The sequence below is a fragment of the Equus przewalskii genome, chromosome 4 (genome assembly GCF_037783145.1).
Source record: "Equus przewalskii isolate Varuska chromosome 4, EquPr2, whole genome shotgun sequence".
Classification (NCBI taxonomy): Eukaryota; Metazoa; Chordata; class Mammalia; order Perissodactyla; family Equidae; genus Equus; species Equus przewalskii.
Genome location: NC_091834.1, coordinates 8,169,308 through 8,188,711, shown reverse-complemented (window position 1 = coordinate 8,188,711; position 19,404 = coordinate 8,169,308). Strand labels below are relative to the sequence as shown.

Genomic DNA, 19,404 nt, shown 5'->3' with positions numbered 1-19,404 from the left:
TTAAAACAAGACAACAGGCCTCCAAATGGAGTCACTTATGCTATGTCTCACATCACCAAACCGACACTGACTTATTGTTTGGCTTTCCTAGAAATGGATCTTAAACCAGTCAGTCAAGAATCGCCTGATCAGCCCTAGTTAGTAATTTGCCTGATGGACTCCCACCATCCCCGAAAAGAAAGTAACCTTGTAACAGCCAGCCTGCGTTTTTGCCTAGTATAACTTCCTGGTCCCGCTCTCTTCTGCCTATAAAAGTCTTTCATTTTGTACAGCTCCTTGGAGCTCCTTTCTGTCTGCTAGATTGGATGTTGCCCAATTCGAATCAGTTTTCCCTCAAATAAACTCTTGAAAATGTTTAATATGCCTCAGTTTATCTTTTAACAGTTGTTTGCTTGCTTACTTGTCAGCATTCAAATGTGGCATGTGTTGACCCTTTCTAAGATGGTCTCATGGGAGGGAAAGTATTAATGTTGACCAGGAGGGAGTGAAAGAAAAGGCTTTCAAGAAAAAATACTTTCTTTCTTTGAGAGTGAAGTAATTCAAATAGGAGACCACAGCTAGATGAAGAATATGGATGTGATTAATAATTGAAAGTCTACCCCTGTGCCACCCCCACTGGATCAAGCCGCTAATGTCTGCCCTGAACTATTGCAATAGCCTTTTCTGCCGTCTTCCTGTCTCGGCTTTACTCTCCTTCAGCCTCTTCTCAACACAGCCTGTTCCAGCCTTAAAAATGGAAGTCCGATCCCATCACTCCTCTACTCACATTCTTTCAAGGGCTTCCCATTTCACTCAGAGCGAAAGCCAGAGGACTTGCAATGATGTCCCAGCCCTTGATCATCCGGTGCTCCATTCCATCTCTGCCTTCATCTCCTTCTCTTCCACCGCGTGCTCCCTCCCTTCAGCCCCCCAACCTCCCCGCTGTTCTCAAACATGCAAACTCCCTTCCCGGAGGCTTTCGTTGGCTGGCACCCTCACCTTACCCTCAAAGCCCTTCGCTCTCCCGCTGTATCCCTCAAATCTTTACTCAAATCACACCTTCTCAAAGAAGTTTTCCCTTGACCATTGTATTTAAAATTGCAGCGCCTCCCCGTCTTTGCACTGCCATCCCCTCACCATACTTTATGTTTTCATGCTAACATATTATAATATTTGTTTACTTATTTATTTTGCTTGCTACTTGGTTTCACCCATTAGAATATAACCCATGTGAGAGCAGGAATTTCTGCCTGTTTTAGTCATTGCTGTCTCCAGCACCTAGGACAGTGCCTGGTACATACTAGATACTCAGTACCTATCAAATAAAGGAATGAATTGTGGAAAATTAACTAGGGGATGAGAATGTACTCTCTCTCAAAGTAAAGAAAGTCTGGGAATCACACAATTTAAAAAACTTTGAAATGAAAGAAGTTTTGTGTCTGCATAGCCATGTCTACTGACAGGCGTGTTTCCTGGGTGTACCAGAGAGTTGATGCGGAGAGAAAGGCTTTGCAAGCTTCCAATGTCATGCTCTCGTGCAGATGATGCTGAGGGAGCAATGAGTATTTTGAAAAAAAGGAAAAGTGGACATTGAAAATGGTGGTTTGCTCCCAAAGTAACGATTTTCAAAGCCAAGGAATTGAATAGGGAATAAACTAACAAAAACTCTGTGCCTCTGAAAATGCAAACTTCATTTACATTCTGATCTGTGCCACTTTTCAAGCTCAGTGATCCAGGGTCAGAGGGCGCTTGTATTAGCATAGACCTTGCTTTGTTAATTCACCTCTGACTAAACCTCTGAATTCCTTTTTATGATGGTGGTGTTCCAATGACAATAAAACCAAGCTCTCATAACACCAGTAACATTTATACAGCACTTAGACAATTCCTAAATGAATTGTCCCCAGAGACCTTAAGAGATAGGTCAGGATTATTAACCCCATTTTGTACACATAGAGCAAGTAATTTGCCTAACGTCACCTGGTAAGCTATTGAATTCATAATTTGATTGCTTTATTTAAAAATAATGGTCATTTACTATAGGTCATGTTGCATTAAAGATGACCTCTTTTTAAATGGACAGCTTCATAGTTGACTTAACTTGAGTTAGTGACCTGGAACTAATGGTATTCCAGATTTCTCTATGACCAGGGTTTCCAATTCTCAAATTGGGAGACTGATTTAGACAACCGATAGATCTGAGACTCCCAAAGCCATTTTGGTATTGACCGAGATTAGGCCTGGTCAAATCTCTACTCAGATACAGCTACGGAGAAATCTATAATGGTAGGCTTAGGTGTGATTGGGGTCCTGCCAAGCCATAATTTAAATCCTATCTGAATTCCTTTGCCTTTTATTGTGTTTTTCTGCCCACAAAGTTCCCTTTGGTTCAAAAATTCATTAGAACTAAAACTGAAAATCAGTGCTTGCATAGACAGCTAAGCAGTGGAGATAAGATCCTCCTCTGGAGGTCGCAGTGCCGATCAGTATTATGGGAAACACAGAGTAAACATCACTGAGGCGACATCAAAGTGGTATTTGGAACCCATTTTATTTGTTTCTGTTGCAGTTCCTTCCTTTTTCCTTCCAGAGCAGTGTTATGAAAAGATCTCCAATTCAGTTCAGTGAGCATGGCAACTTCTCAGGAACTTGTGAGGGAAAATAAAAGTGAGGCGACTACTCGTGAGTTCACATCTGTATCAAGAAGAGACTAGAAAACTAGCGCATCTAAAGAAAATTTTGAAACAAAAATGACTTGACAACTTTGAAAACGGAAAGAAAAAGAAAAATGTCTCGTCTTTATCCAAATGTCTGAAAGGTTTTCAAACCTCCTCTCGTTTCATCTTTATAGTGAGTTTTGTTTAGTGCCAGCAACAAAAAATGCACAGCCAAATGATAATTTTAACTTTAAAGAAAACTTAAACTTTTTAAAAAAGCTTTTCTCCCCTTCCATTTTTGGGAAATGCATCCATTCTCCTTTACTGTTCCTAAATCTGGTTTGCTTCATTTTTATCTCTTTGTTTACAATTTGACTTATTATTTGTAACATCTGCTGGGAAGTTTTGATACCAATGGGCAGTTTAACTAGGCATTTAACACTTTACTTTAAAAATCAGAACTTTGCACGTGAAGTTTAAAAACGTTTTTATACTCAAGTATATTAAAATTGGTTAGCCCAAAGTGTAAATTGATAGAACAATAAAATTACGAGGTTTTAAATCAAGTCAGATTAAACTTTAAAATTAAGATCTTTATAAGGCTAAATCTCCGAAAGTGATGGTGATAGACGCCTCTGCAAATAAGCTGTAGTCGCCAGGACCTAGAATGTCGAGGAGACTTTGGTACTTTATAATGAAATGTAGATAAAAGCATCCTTGGGAGCATTCTTCTGGCTATATACGTTGCATTCTTAAGATAATTTAAGCAGAACAACGAATTGACAGCTCTGAATTGTATCAATGACAATTTGGTGAAAAGGTGAATTGTGCAAATTATATGGGTCAAGTCTGTACAACTTTTCTGAACTTTGAGAGATAGTCTAGAATGTACTATGTCGTTCAGAGGTCAGATCAGCTCACTACACAATTAGAAGTTCGATGTTTCCTACTCTTAGTTTTATCCAGAATTTGAAATGCAGAAATGTCTGTCACTGACTTATTAAATGTTTAAGTCTGCATAAATTAAAATAGTGAGCATGTGGCTAACCTAATTATATACAAAAGATGGAGTTTTTCTTAGCACCTTATGTATCTGCTGTTACCACAGCATTATGCCGGTCTGAGTGTTTGTCCTTTTCAATGGTATATATTAGCGTTAATAACTATATTTTAAAGGAAGAAATGCTATCTGTGTCTTCATTCAGATTCTTAAATATTAATCAAAATACTGCAACATTTAGTTAAATGTCCCATTGTCACCTTATATGTTAGTGAAAGATGTCTAAGTAATCATTTTTGTCAAGTTTAATACACTTCATTTCTTTGATCAAATAGTTTCACTGCTTTTTTTTTCCCCCCAAAGTATCCACTTTAAACAGTGTTAATCAAGAGTGGGCAGGTTAATTTACTTTGCTTAAATTCAGGTGACTCACTTTTAATCACATTCAGCTTCATCAGTAGATTTTATAATAAAACCTTAAGAGACTCTATGTTTTGATCAACACTAAAGAACTAAAAATTGGAGTGCTATTTCTAATTTTTGATCTGATCGTGATAATTCTTTGATATGTTAAACACCACCTTTTATCTGAAAGCTTCAAAGACTTCTACCTATTTGTACAACTGTATAGGAATTCACTTATAGTTCTGGCCCTCATTTTCAGTTGGTCATTTAAAAATTCTTAGGGCAGCAAAGTAAGTATTATTTCTGATCAAATCATTCCTCTCCCCCCGGCCAGGCTTGTTAAAATCCTTCAGTGGTTTCCCATTGCCCTTAAGATAAAGACCGAAAGATCTACAGGGCTCTGGGTGGCCCGGCCTCCGCCTGCTTCTCCAGCCTCATCGAGGCCACTCCCCCTTTCCCTCCGCTCTGCTAGGGCCATGCTGTCCCTTCCCAACGCTGTTCATCAGCTCTCAGCTCAGTCATCATTTCCTTCAGAAGACCGACTGCCTTGACTAAGCCAGTTCCTATCACCACCCACTCTAGGAGCTCCACACATCTCTGCTTTGATGACTTTTCAAAGTCGATGTTCTAGATTCAATTCTGTGATTATTTGATCAATATCTCTCTCCTGCAGTCGACTGTAAGCTTCATGAGGGCAAGGAAGGGTCTGATTGGCTGATGTTTTCATTGTTGGGTTTTCACCCTTGTATTTCCGGTGCCCAGCGTAGAGCTTGGCAAGTAATGGACATTGAATAAATATTTGCTGAGTGTATGAGGAGATGAGTAGGTATATGCTCTGTGAGCAGCATTTGTCTGTTCTGTTCATTACTGTATCTTCAGTGCCTAGCACAGTGCTTGGGCCATAGTAGTTGCTCATTAAATACTTGTCGAATAAATTCTTATTTTCCTGACTTTTCAGGGACACAAAGTATTGATGGGAGAGTATAGGGTATAAGTTGACTTTTTTTCCTGCAAATATCCTATTATATTTACTAACTTACAGAGTTAGAAGGAAGTCTATAGCTGTGTTTTTTTTTTATTGTGGTAAAATGTATATAACATAAAATTTACCGTTTTAACCATTTTTAAGTGTACAGTTCGATGGTATTAAGTACATTCACATTGTTACCTGACCATTGCCATCCTCCATCTCTAGAACTTTTTCGTTATTCCAGACTGAAACTACCCATTAAATAATAACTTCCCATATAGCCATGTGGTTTTATGAAACTTTTTTTTTGTTTGCCTTAGAATTTCCAGCCCTTTATCTGGAAGTTTCATATGTAAAATACGTAAAGGTGAACTGCTTTTGATTCTTGAGTAGGGTTGTGTCTCCCCTCCCTCCGTTTCAGTCTATATCTTGGTTGATGGTAACATTATCTGGAGGCTGTGTTCTAGAATAAAGATGCCCAGGGGAGATTGGGGTACCTCGGGCCACACTGGGGAACATCTGCTCACTCATGGATGAGATTTCGTCTTCCCCGGTTCAAACCCAGAGGTCATCTTTGTTCATGCCTTCTCCGCATCACCACCTCCTCTACACACACACACACACACACACACACACACACACACACGGATATACGTTCACAGTCACCCTCCTAAGACTGTGAGCTGCTTTAGGATGGGGACCATGTCTTACTTGTCTAGATTCCCAGAGCTCTGTAATGTTTGTTGACAGAATGTGTTTTCCACCCTGTGGTTGAGAAACTTTTCAGTTTTATTTTCTTCTAGGAAGGACATTTGATAACCTCACCAAGTGGTATATTTCACTGTTTAACCATCATTATCCTAGTGACATTTTTCACCATGTTGTCCATGATGTGGCCCATGACCACATGCATCAGAACCTGCTGGGGCTGCCTAGTAGAGAAGTGGATTTCCAAGACCCACCTATACCTACTGAATCAGATTCTCTCAGAAACAGTATTTTCAATCTTCCCCATGTTCCAGATGCAGTGTTATTTTATACACCATCACATAAATTTTCTATATTTGTTTAGTTTACATTTAGTGAAGTTGAGAAATAGTTTCTCACTATCTGCCATATAAAATTTTTAGGACCTTCATATATTTATCGACAGTTTAACTTGCCTCCTTTAAACTTTTTATTCCCTACGCAAAGTAAACGCTGTTATTCTAATTGTCTCTAATAGGGCTTATTTAATATCCTTTAATCACTTTTGCTCTGCTGCTCTGACTACACTAATATTTTTAAATTAAACCTGTTCCTCTTAGGTTATAGACACAGAAAAAGGCCCAGTGAGGGATAGATTTAATTTAAGGTTTCTATTATGTTCATGACATGCTGACTCTTAGATAGAGCGGAGCTAGCTGTTGTAACAAACCCCTAGATTGTAGAAACTTGACTGAATTAGAGTTCCTTTCCGACTCATATAACAGTCCAGTCCTGGTAGTGTAGCCCATTTGTGTGGAAGGAAGGATCTCTGCTTGTGACTCTGCAGGGATCTATGTGGACAGAGGCCATGTCATGTGACTTCCAAAGCTACACTGGGCATCCACATCCAGCCAGCAGAGGAGAGGCAAGAGGGGTAGGAAAGACACACTTGCTTCGTAAACATCTGGGCAAAAAAATGATATAGATTAGCTCCCTGACGTCTCCTGGTCTCACCCAGATACCAGGGGAGCTGGAAGTGTAGACCTGGACAGGAGCCTGTTCCCCACAGCCACTCTGACAGAAGGGAGCATGGCCCTTGATAGCTAGCCGTTACTGCACACTGGATTTCTAGGTTTCTTTTTATGACAACTCCTCCAATAAAACCATGAAATGTGCTATGTACTCTGTATCATGAAATGTAACAACAGTGTTTGTGACAGCGTGATGGCCAGTGTACTGACAGACAGTAAGATGGCGTATATCCAACCTGCCATAGGTCAGTGTAAGTTGCTCACTAGTGGATGTTTGCAAGGTGGCAAATGATGATGTCAGTTGAAACAGTCAGAAGCTTCTGGCGGTGTTCAGTCTTCAGTCTGTATTATTTGGTTTATCAAGGGATTTGTGATTTCATTTCTCTGGAAGGTAAGGCATGACGCGCCCTTGTTCACCTCCAAGTTCCCCATCAGAATGGCTCTCTGCCTTGCTCCCACTCTGACATTTAAGAGGTCATGGAGTTGGTCCCAAGTCTCAACAAGTTTATTAGTCTTGCAAGGGTAGGCTGAACTTGATGCTAAACTTGGGGCTAGAAGTCAAGACCGTGTGTCCCCGGAAACCCCAGCCAGCCAGGTTGTGATAGAGGTGGACCCCTCTGGACGCCGTCTGGTTGAGGTACTATTTGGAGAACCTGCTTTATTTCAGACCATACTCTCTGCTTTTTGAACTGCTTTTGGTTTCATAGGCTGCTGAAAGGAGGAGAACTGGGTTTCAAGATGGTTTTGGTGTGTTGCCATTTCAAGCTGAATTAGGCTGCTGGATGACAGGCATACCCCAGAGAAACCAAAGATACATGCCAATTTTAATAGAGTTGTTTGTTTATTCTTTTCTCTCCAGTTAATAAGTATGAATAGACCCCAATTTCAGTCCAAGGGTCATGTCAAAGGCAGGAAGTTAGGAAAAAAGGAGTTTGGGGGTTAGTCCATGATTTTGATACTACTGAAGTTTTGCTAGAACCAGAGATTAAAAATGTCTGTAAATTAATCTCATTTGATAGTGATAAAAGCACAAGACAGTTTTGCATGCTACATAAAAACATAATAGTGCATGTAGGTGTATAAACCTATTGTTACATGGAAGGTTTTCAAAACTGATGTTCTAAAAAAGTATTTCTCGGTCATATTTAGTTTTTAAGAGTGTTAACGGGAAATAATTGTCACAGTTGAAAACAGAATTGGCTTGAAGGGTCAAATGCTTGATGTTTTAATGTAATCTACCTTTAACTATATCATCAAAGAGGCCAGTTTTGAGAAATCGACCTCACTGGAACCAGAGAGTAAGCATTTTTAGTGTCCTCACAGTTGTGCCAGAGAGTATAAACTAAATGAAATTTTGAGCGTTTTTGCTTGTTGATACTTTTTGCTTAATACTATTTGCAGTAACAGATTTTCAGTTGTAGTAAATGTTATGGATTCTCATTTTAAAACAAAAAACCCCCAAAAAGTAAAATCCTGCAAGAAATTCATGCCAGTCAATAGTTCAATTTACTGTGGAGCAATTGGGACATGCATTATTTTCTTTTTCCTTTGGTAGCTAAGGCAAGTCTTCACTGTCTTGAGTTATTGAATTTTTTTATGTTATACTTACGCACCATTGAATTACTTTTATTGTAATTGGTGTATTGTGTGTCCTGTGGCCTTTGGGCTTCTTACACTTTTCACCTAGATGTTATTCATCTTTTCTGAAGGCTGTTTTAGTTTACACCAGATCTTATCTTGACCTTTTGACTTAGGACTAGTTTTATTTAACAGGATAAGTTGATTGCATTTGGGTAAAAAAAAAAAATTTAAATTGTTACTTTGTTATTGGAAAAATAATCCTTAGCAATGATATATTACCCTATTTTGTTGACCTAAATGTGTTTCAGAGTGATGAAAGCCCATTGACACAGTTGTCAAAGCAAGAGTAATGAATGTAACAAAAATCCATTCGCTAGAAATGTTTGGCATAATTGCTGACATGGTGATACAATTAATACAGAGTCTTTTGGTGGTCTTTGCCAAGGCCTAAGGGTTTAAATCCTCAGAGGGAGGTTAAAAATGAGGCAGTGCCTGATCAATAATACACGTAAGCAAGGATGAAAGAGTGTTTCCACACGATGCCTGTGGGAAACGTGCCAATGCAAAATTACGTATGTATTCTTTTAAGAGCATTTTGCCTTGAATTGAATTATACTAAAAATATTCAAACTTGTCAAGAGAACCACATTCCTTTGACTCCTCTTTAAAATTTATGTTCAAAAACACCTTCTTCCACACCATACCCAGTAGTATTTTCCTACCTGCCTTCTTTGTGAAACATTATTAATTAAAAAGTATACTTGGCAGAGGGGAATAGATATGATAAGTTGTGGAGGTGTCCCTGAGAGCTGGAGACCGGCGTCCATGGGGAGGTGGCGGTGGTACCAGCTCAGGGCTGCAGGGACTTCCCACTGACAGCTGCTGAGTTCTCCTCATTTGCATCCTTCCTGCAGTTTTTGACCCTGTGGGCCACCCTTTTCCCTTCCTGACCCTCATCTCTTGGCTTCCTCCGTGCCACCCTCTCAGTCTGGCCACTCTTTCTGACAGCTTCCTCTTCTGCTGCCTTCCCCTTAAATCTCAGGAGCCACTGCCACTCCACGTTTATCCTGTTCTCTCTCACAAGCCATGGGTGAAGTGGAAAAAGCACAAGTTTCAGATTTAGACAGAAGCAGTATTGTATTCTAGATGTTTCCTTGCTAGCTGTGTGACTAGGGTCATTTATTTAACCTCTCATTGCTTCAGTTTCTGCCTCTGTGTCAAAGAGATAATAATACTAATAGAATTTGGTGCATCAACTGCAATAGGTACACAGGGTCTGGGACATAGTGGCAGCCCACTAAATGTTAGTTCTCTTATCTCTTCCAGGTAAAAATTACAGTAAAATTAATTTTATTGATGTGTATCTTTAATGGAGTCACTTCCCAATATTTAGGTGTACCTCCAGTCATCCGTGCTGTAGATTTTCAGCAATAGCTCCCCAGCCATGTGGTGCAGGTGCTTCAAACACGATGAAGGATGCCAGATAGTTGGGGCGAAGATTCCCCTAAAGAGCTTGGGTCAGCAAGCTAAAGCACTCGCTAAGTGTCTGTTGATTTTACCATACGCGGAAGTGTGTTTTAGAAGAGGCTTTGAGAAGAAGGAACAGGCTATCCTTTTGAATTGCCTATCTGCCTTCCAATGATTATTTGAAGATGAAGGATTGTGGTATGTTTTGGCCAGGGGACCCAAGAATGCTGACATTCTGCTCTGCCCATGAGGTCCCCAAAGGAGATACTTGTAGTGGGGACATTGAGAAAGGAAGACAAAGCAAAAATGTATTATTCGCTGAGACTTTGGTCTCGAGTCCCAGTGCAGAGCTCTATTACACTGGACTGGAAGAGGTGACAGGCTCTTTTCCCCTGAGGGAGGTTGGCCAGAATGACCTGAAAACAAAGTGTTCCACTAGGCAGGGTCTGATTGCCTAAGCCCAAACCAATGTCAGACGTCAACACTGCAATGTGAAGAGAAAGACTGATGCAGGGCCCACAGCCAGTAACAGAAGAAAAGGATTCAGAGGGAGGGTGTCCCTAGTGTCAAGGACAGCACTGGGCTGCCCACCTGCCTCAGGACCTGTGCAGGGCCAGAAGCAGAGCTGAGCTGCCCTGGGGGAGAGAGATGGTGGAAAGACGGTGAGATGGCTAGATGCAGCGCCAAGAAACAAGATCACTTCCACGTGCTGGCCTAATCAAGTTTCACCTATAGAGGTGTACCCACATATTAGGACAACCAAAACTCACAAAATTATTCCATTAATAAAATAAAAGATGTGCAGTAATATCAAATATCACTGCCAAATCCGTGTTCTTACCCCCAAACCAGTGTTCCATCTGTGAATCCTGATTGATCTTGGCGAGCAGTCAAATGTGGGCTTAGGGAGGAGTCAGGGGTTACCCCTACAAGCCAAGAATCTTGTACACTGGTTATTGAAACACCCTCTGAATAGTCCCCCTTTCCAATCTCTGCCTTCTCTCAGTCAGTCACCTACACTACTGACAAGGGTTCTTTCCTCTTGCCTATAACCTTCAGTAGGTCCATGTTGTTCTCAAGTTCAAGTCCAGACTCATAAACTGGTTGTTGCTCAAGGCCCTTTGCACTCTGGTTCCAAATGACCTCTGTGGCCTCCCCTCTTTGCCATACTCCCTGACCCCATCATCACTGTGCTTGTAGCTTCATTGCTCAACTAAAGGGGACACACCACCCACTTTGTCATTGCCATCCCTTTGCTCCTGCTCTTCCGTCTTCTTAGAATGCCCTTCCTACCCACCTTTAGGGTCCAACTCAAGTGTTATCTCCTGGGGAAAGCCTTCCTGGATGCCCCCTTGCAGAATCAACTGTGTTTTCTTCTGTGGTCTCATAATACTCTAGAAAGACTGCATTTTATAGTGGTTGGTGGTAGTTCTGTTCTTCCCATCAGGGTGTGGACTGAGATCCCTTATGGTAGGAAACGGGTCTTATTTATGTTTTATTCTTTTTTCCTTATTTATATTTATCCAGTATACTGACAGATGCATATTAAACGTTCAATATGTTTGTTGAATTTAATTGTTATTGTAGACATAGTTCAAATTCTTATAGACTCTTTCCTACACACTTCTAGAGAGTTTTTTAAAGGTGGGAACTAAGTGACAAGGACAGAAAACCTTGATTACTCTAAAATTGGCTTTAATTCCAAGGAAGAATCACTAACCTCTACAACATTAACATTTTGTCCTGATAAAATATCATTGCATCAGAGCCAACGAAAACCTATTGAGTGGTTTTACATGTAAGTAAGATAAAGCTTTTTACAATTTAGTACAGAAAATATTTCATAATACAGGCATAAACTAAAACATCTGAGATGATTGCGCATCTTTATATTTTGTTAATGGAATCATTTTGCAATTGATAGTTGTCTTAATATTTGAGTGCAGCCAGGAGCTCCTGAATTGATGCTTGTTTCTCTTCTCTGAAAGGTTTTTCAGAGGTTGATAGTATGACTTCTGTTTCCTAAAGTCCAAAGTCCAAAACGCCACAAATCCTCCCTTAGAAAACTGGGGGTGTCACTGACTTGGTTGTCTGAAAAAATGAAACGTGATAGGCTCAGCTGTGATTGTTCTCTTCCCCATCCGTGCTGTCCCTTTCTGGCTAATTCTCAGCTGGAATATTTGCAAAGGAAACATTCAGGCTGAGGAGAGGAGAGCTGGAGATGATCAAGCCCTGGGGCCATCCATAGCTGAGCCTTTGTCATGGCCCAGGTGGGTCCGCTCGCGCTTGGCTCCTGCCATCAGCTCTTTGAGACCCTCATTGAAAACTTGGAGCCTTTCAAACATAGTCAAAAGGATTCCTACTCCACTAAATAAAAATTTAAGTAATAATAATAAGCCCACAGCAAGGAAGTATTTTAGCCACACTGTACACATGCGTTATGAAAAACCCTGTATTTCCCTAAACTGAAATGAAAGAACAGATGGGACTCCTTCACTGCGATTCTTTAAGAGGAAGGCCACCAGAGTTTTAGTCTCCTCTCTGTTGTCACTTCTGATTGAAACCAGCAGAGATGTGTTTTGGCAAATGTATTCAGAATTTGTCTTTCCTTGGAGGCCTCCTCCTGTAATTGTGTTTCCCTTCGGGGAGTCAGTTGGAGTCAATGTATTGATAATCTGCTGTGATTGACGATAAATGTCTTGTTAACATTTTCCCCTACTCTTCAACCCACAGAGCAATGCTAAGAAGACTTTTGGCTTAAAGAATCAAAAGGAAGAACAGCTTCTTCAGATAATACCTTCTTCAAAGGTCAGAGTTTGTCTTCTTAAAAGTTTTAAATTAGTTAGTAGCTAAAGAAGAGATTATACCATAAAATGATGTGATTATGTAATATTATTGCCTTATTTACTATTTTTCAATCCAGAGAGTATGATAAAAGACAGGGACTAGGAATGTAGATGCAAAAACATTAATCGTACTGCTTGTCAAAGAGGATGGATCAAATACACAGGGAAGAAAACCAGCCCTTCACGCCCTTTCATAGTAATAAGATTTTTGTTTAACTAACTCATGAATCATAAAGTTCAGAAAATAGAAGAATAAAAGAACTGCTAGTAAACAGTATGTTTCTGAAGGAATTACAGATTTACAAGAACGGAGTTTCCTTTTTGATTCAATCATATATCAAAAATCTTCCAAGAACTTACTATCGTTACATGATTTTTCTTGTCTCACAGTGAAATCCAAATAATACAAAAGTCTGTTTGGAAAGTGTAAATATCCCTTTGATACGTGCTTTCTGCTTTGAACATACCCCCCCACACACATTCCCCACCCCCGTGCCCACCTCGTTCCCGTTTGTGTCATTCAGAATTATCAGCTGTAGCATGGACTCTGCCAGACCTGTGTTGCCTTCTTAAAGGTCAACTATTATAGCATTGAACTTGATGAAAAATATCTTACTTGGAGATCTGGAACACAGTTCAGAGAACTGTATCTCCACCAATAATGGCTTTCTTAAGGAATTTATGAGAGCATGATTGTTAGACGTTTAGTCCTCTGCTTCATTGGTTTCATTTAGCAAATAAAGAAACTCTCATAGACTTTAATTAAGAAAAGAAGATTGTAGGCAAGATCTTGAGGTAGTGAAATCCAAGCATGTTGTCCCTTGTCCTCGAGAATTCTTAAATAGATTCATTCAGATGTAGTTTTGTGCTTAAGAGGAAATGATTCATGCCTCAGTTCAATCTGCTTCCATTGTGTTATATTGAAACTGATTTCATATGACTGACTAATTCTTACAGTGTTTCGAAGTACCAGCAGAAATCCCCAAATCGGTAACCCGGAAACGAAGAACGTTGCTTTGTAAATCAAATAGCACACGTTTTGTTCTGCTTGAAGAGTTCTTGCAAAGTGAAAATTAGTAAAGACTAGCAAAAATTGCTGAGTTGGGTAATCATGACCAAGACCAAAAGAGCCTTCATTTTGTATAAATGCTCTTTTAATGGGAAGCTCCCTTAGTTAATGTGAAATGACTTATTGTATAAAGTTTTGATTATACCTATACACATGCTCTCCAACGAGTGTCCATACTTTATAAAATAAGGAACACCTGCTGAGTAAAGCAGTGCAAGGGTAAGACGCATCCATTCTGACATGGACACGAAGCCTATACATACCAAATCTGAGTTGTTAGGAATTAGTAGTAATGGTTTAAGTAAAGTGGCCTACCAATAAAACACTAGTATCTGCCATAAGTTACGACAAGTTCTTCTGTAGATAATGTCCCGTGTGATACTGAGGAGAGGGAGTAAGACAGCAAGTCCAGGAGCTGATTTGTAAATGGTGGTTTCTAGACAAAGGGGAAAACACAGGGAGACAAGGCCAGCGAAAGGACCCCAGGTCAGGTGGCAGCAGTGGGGCTCAGTACTGGATGCTTTCCTCCTTTTGAGGGTGCCCCCGGGTGGTTCCTAAGGGAGTTTTCCTGGCTAGTTGCATCCTTTTCTCTTTCATTCATTGTGTGAGAGTTATTTGACTTAAAATCTCTATCTTCTAGAGGAACAGGTGAAAAGGTTTGATTCTACCTTTCATCCTACATTCTTCTCATTGATCTTTTTGACTAGTCTCTTGTTAAGTGACTAAAGTGAACTTTTAGTTTTCAGTCACTCTTAGAGCCACTAAAATATCTCATTTTATCCTTGGGAATGATTCAGTCTTGTTGAAACTCAGAACTGAGTGTCTTCCTCGTTTCTTTCCCGTTTCACAAAGCCTCCCTGAAACTTCCTGAAATTCTAAAGCACGCTTGTATTCAGAATGTCCCCAGGCTATTCAAGAATTCAGCCTCTGACATTAGAATAAGTTTTTCTGTAGCTACTCAGAGTTTTGAGTAGTTTTTCCCATGTTCACTGGTGCACTGTGGTATCCAAAAGACGTGAGCAGCCAGAACTGTGGTTTGCAACCCCCCACTCCCACCCCCACATCCTCCTCTCTGGAAAGTGCTACCTCCACCGATGTCCAGTGGCATATAAAAACATTCATCGTTAGCACTAATATGTCAGTTCTCTGTAGAGAATATCTGCCTGCTACCTGGCTTGAATGCCTTAAGCTAAAATGCAAGACAGCCAGTGGCAGATTTTCAGTAAGCCCCCAGAGTGAGAAGGGCGGACACCCCAAAATCCCTCTATATAACCGATTTTCAGCTCTGGCTACATTTGTGTTAGGTTGGTCTTAGCTAGAACCACAATGAGCCTGAGAGAGATCATGCCCATGCTACACCTTAAGGCGTGTTCCCATTTGGGAAGCTATATGAAAAGGAAAATCTGACGGTTATGGGAGTTATTTAGTGATAGTTTTTGGTCGATGATTTGAAAGTTCTCCTTTCCCTTGGACTCATAGTACTAACTTTTAAAAATGATGCATACATCTTAGGAGAATGCTAATTATATTCTGAGTAGATAATCGTAAAACTGACAACAGTAAAAAGTCTTTATCTTAGAATTAAGTTGATTTGTAAATGTGAATCAATATTTTATTACAAAGCCCTAATAGGACTACTGTTTTTAATACTATTTAGCAGTAAAGAGATCTGTCAAAATCTTGTCCTACAGGATCACTTTAAAGCTGAGAAGTTTCATCTCGTGTTACTTGACATCAGACAAATCCAGGGGACATATGTCATCCACAAAAGGAATACTCGCCTCATGAAACTAGAGATCAAAGACTCATAAATAGAAACAGGTACCCTGGGAAGCCTAGAACTTACAAAAACCAAGACAAGGATCTAAACTAGGCAAAGGATATTCATCTCTTAATTGTTTTATACCAGTTAAAATTGATTGGGTATTTAATCAGATAGAAAACCAGAACGATCTGTTCTTATGCTTATTAACTTACTCCCTCTCCACTCTGACATATCATGATGGCAAGCTCCAGATTTCAACTCAGCAACGTCTCTTGAAACATTAGCACACTTGGGCAGTCCCTCCATTGTGATCATGGCAAACATCTTCATGGAATGACTGCTCGCCACCGAAGTCCAGCATTCTTGGAAGCCAAATGAGAGAGATGAATATTCTGTTCTTCCATCTCGGTGTACTGCTCAGCTGTCCATTTCCATGTGGAGTCTAAGTAGCACTCTGTGACCTACGGTCGGATGGAAGCATATTAAATCCCATGTACAGGGTTTCTGAGGGAGGTTGAATTATAATACACTTCCTGATATTCATCTCTGAGTTATGATGGCACCTGTGATTGAGATGCCTTTATTGATTAAGTCCTTTCTGCCCTTTGCATCCTGTCCTCATAATTCTTAGGGGACATAACCATTTTTCTTTGGAAACCCGCCCTATCCCCTCCCAGTACTGGGCTGCTCAGTTTGGTAGCTGTCTCTGAAGGCTCAGAAAGAGCAGTGGAAAGGTATCTGAAGAATGACATCCGCATTCTCTCTTGGGAGGTAGTGGGAGGTGGGTGATTGTGCCAGGGTGAGGGAGTGATGAGAAAGGTGGCATTATGTCTTCGTGGCAGCAGCAATTAGTGCTAGTAGTCCGTAGAAGGCATCCTGCAACTTGCATGTGTCCCTCCCCTCTCCTCCCACTGTGGTCTAGTGGGAAGGAATCTCTGCTTTGGAATTGGAAGGAGAAAATTGCCTGAGTCACTGCAGTACAGGAAATGTGGATCAAGTTAGCATTTACACACCCAAGGGCTGATGCAGTGACCTTTGCAGATAGCTCTTTCTAGATACTTACTGGATCAGGTTTGTTTGCCCTGCTGCAATCTTGGCTTGTAGCTTTTAGGTGTTTTCTAGGGTCACCAGAATTAGAGCTGCTGATGAGATAAGACTAGATTGGTGGGCCATGGACTTTAATTTGGGAGTTCACTGAAACGACTAGAACTGTGCCACCCAAGAGGGGAGCCACTGCCCTGCGACCCTTGTTCCCAGCAAGTACAACCTCTACTGAAATAACTGTGCCCCTGAGAGGAAGCTTATTCAAAATGATCATTATAAATGGCATCCTTTATTCATTCAGAATTATGATCTTTATGTTCAGCATTCTCATGACCAAAATCAATATTTATTGAACCTTGTGCCCCATAACCTACTGAGTGAGATACTCTTGAGTGTTGATAATGCTGGAAAGCCTTAAATGTGCCGGTCCACATAACTCTGTATACACAAAGATAGACACATGGGTCTCGGCTCTATGGGTTCTTTATCAGATCCCCTCGTTCCAGCATCTGGACATTTCGCCCCTGGCTGCTTTTGGAGGGAGTCAAATCCTGACAGGAGGGTTATCTAGGGAACTACCCAGGAGGAAAATGAAGCCCAGTGTGGAGCAGGAGGCCAGGCCCAGGGCCCCTGCTGGTAATGCAGTATGTTGCTGTCACATCTGACTGCATACACAAATGCTTGGACTTCTTTTTTTTTTTGCTTTTCTTTGTTTTGTTTTATTTTGCCTTTCACAACAGCGTTCGTTTTGTAAGGCAAAGAAAAAATCCCTTGGGAGGATTCAAGTTTTCATATCTGCAGAAGGCATTTCTACAGCTTTTGTCAAACTTAGCTGGCCTGGAAAGCGTCTTTGTTTCTGATTGACTGTGGCAGAAAGCAAGTCCATAAACTAGTGCGAATACAGGAGGGAATCATTTCTATTGAAAGAGTCGAGTCGGATATGGTGCATGGGGCCAGTGCTGAAAAGGGTTTTGTTTCCTCCAGCATGGTGGAAATTCGTATTCATATTGCTGCCTCGCGTTCGTTAGCACGCATGGTTAGACAATGGGGCATGCCAGCCGACGTGGCGGTGTTGATTAATGCATTCTTGGAGGTGTTGATTGATGTGTTCCTGCCGTGCCTCCTTCAGCCTCGCCTGCACCTGAGGTGTGCCGGAAGAGCCTCCTCACCGGCTGCTGTGCGGCTCACACGGGCCCATTTGCACATGGATCTTCTGGGTGCGTGTTTCACACCAGTGGCCTTATGAGTAAAACCAGAGATCTAGCAGATTTTTTTCAGAAGTGTTCTCCGCTCACAAAAGTGTTCTACACTATAGTCTAGCAGGACTCTGTAAACTATGGAGTTCATAGAAGGAATGTTCTTTTGGCTAAATGTAAATGTCGGTGCCATCTGTCTGTCCTGTGGATAGCCTGTCCTGTGGATAGCCTGTCCTGACTTTCATTTTTGTTCTTCTCAAAGTTTCTGTAAAGAGAAAAAACTAAAAATACTTACAGAGTGCAGTTTTTACTTGAATAATACAGGAAGAGCTATGCAAATGGCCTGTCCATTAGCGGCCTGGTGAACTTGGCGTCTCCTCTGGAAACCCACTCTTCCCAGAGGCAGGGATTCCCATCAGCCCAGCCCAGGTAATTCCATTTCCAGTCCGCTGCATTCAGGGTTGTGACTTTTCTTGCTGTATTACGAATTCCCATTAAACCACCTTTTTTTTTTTTTTTTTTTCCATTGCTTGTTTCTAAAAAGGCCCATCTGGATGAGGTTCTGCCTGGCTAGTGGTTTGAAAAATATCAAAGTTTGAGTTTTTATTTGTTTAGCATCTTCTACTTGTTATTTGAGACATAGGAATTCTACTGCTACTTTTAAAACGTTCCAAACCTAGAATTCTCAACAAGATGACAAAAATGATGAGAAAGCCATGTTCTAAAATGATGAGAGAACGTCGAGCACAGAGGAAATGATTCCGTGGTGCCGGGTGACGGTGCTGCCCGCTGTGTCTTGAGGCCCTAACTATAGCATTTTAACAGAAGAAACCATCAGTGCTATTCAGAGAAACCACTTTTAACATTGGGAAAAGCAAAGAAAACAAATTCATCCTGAACAAGAGGGAACTGTTATACATTGGAGAATTACTGTATGAAAAGAAGGGATGAAGTCACCAATATTTATCCCATTTAATTATCGGCATGAAATCAATGGTGAAGGATGGCATTCTGATATTTTGAAGGCTAAGGCTTGAGTGAAAATTCTTCATTCCATTTAGACTTAGCAGTGACAAGGCCGTTCAATAGAATACAAGACTTCTGTTATTTGAATAATGCTATCTAAACCCTAAATTTACCATTACTTTAAAATGCTCAGTTATGTCTGTCTCACAAGGAATATTTGTGGAAAATTAAAAAGTAAAATATTGAATTACTTCCTTGACATTTGTATACATAAGCTTCTCTTTTGGAGCTTGAGGTACACAGAATAGTATTTAAATCATTATGTATTTGATGCAGAAGACGTATTTGGAAAACTAATCTTGGTTGATTTTTAGAGAACCTTTAATTACGTGACATGTTTACAAGAGAAATGCCCCAAAATAACTGTCTACGAGGGAGTTCACATTTGTGATTAGACGTGCGTTTTCTTGGTTTGCTTGAATTCTGCAGGAGTTGAAGGCGTAAACAAAGAGAAGCAGCGAACATGATTAATCCGTTTTTCTGCAAAGCTTTTGCTACAGTACCGAATAAAAGCCTCGCTGACAGAAGCTGTTAGCCTGGTGAAGGGAAGGCCAGAAGAACAGGTTGTGAAAGGAGAAAATGGAAGGCAGGGAACAAGCCACATGGAGAAGGAGCGCAGGGGAGATGCTTTCTGCAAGTTACCGTTTATTTCTTTGTCAGCAAGCACAGAGAATGCATAGT

The 19,404-nt window shown here is 40.6% G+C and overlaps 1 protein-coding gene across 35 annotated transcripts in view; it reads left to right on the top strand.

The window, feature by feature from the left end:
- Positions 1-19,404, top strand: part of NRCAM (neuronal cell adhesion molecule) — a 252,099-nt gene that overhangs the window by 109,668 nt on the left and 123,027 nt on the right. For 27 of the 35 annotated variants that reach the window (XM_070615408.1, XM_070615403.1, XM_070615393.1 and 24 more), the window contains exon 3: positions 12,511-12,585. The exons of 5 other annotated variants lie outside the window; for them this stretch is intronic. The gene's annotated coding sequence lies outside the window, so the exon portion shown is untranslated. Of the gene's footprint in view, positions 1-12,510; positions 12,586-15,383; positions 15,514-19,404 lie in introns of those variants that run through there. 3 more of the 35 variants (XM_070615391.1, XM_070615409.1, XM_070615377.1) reach the window with 2 other exon arrangements.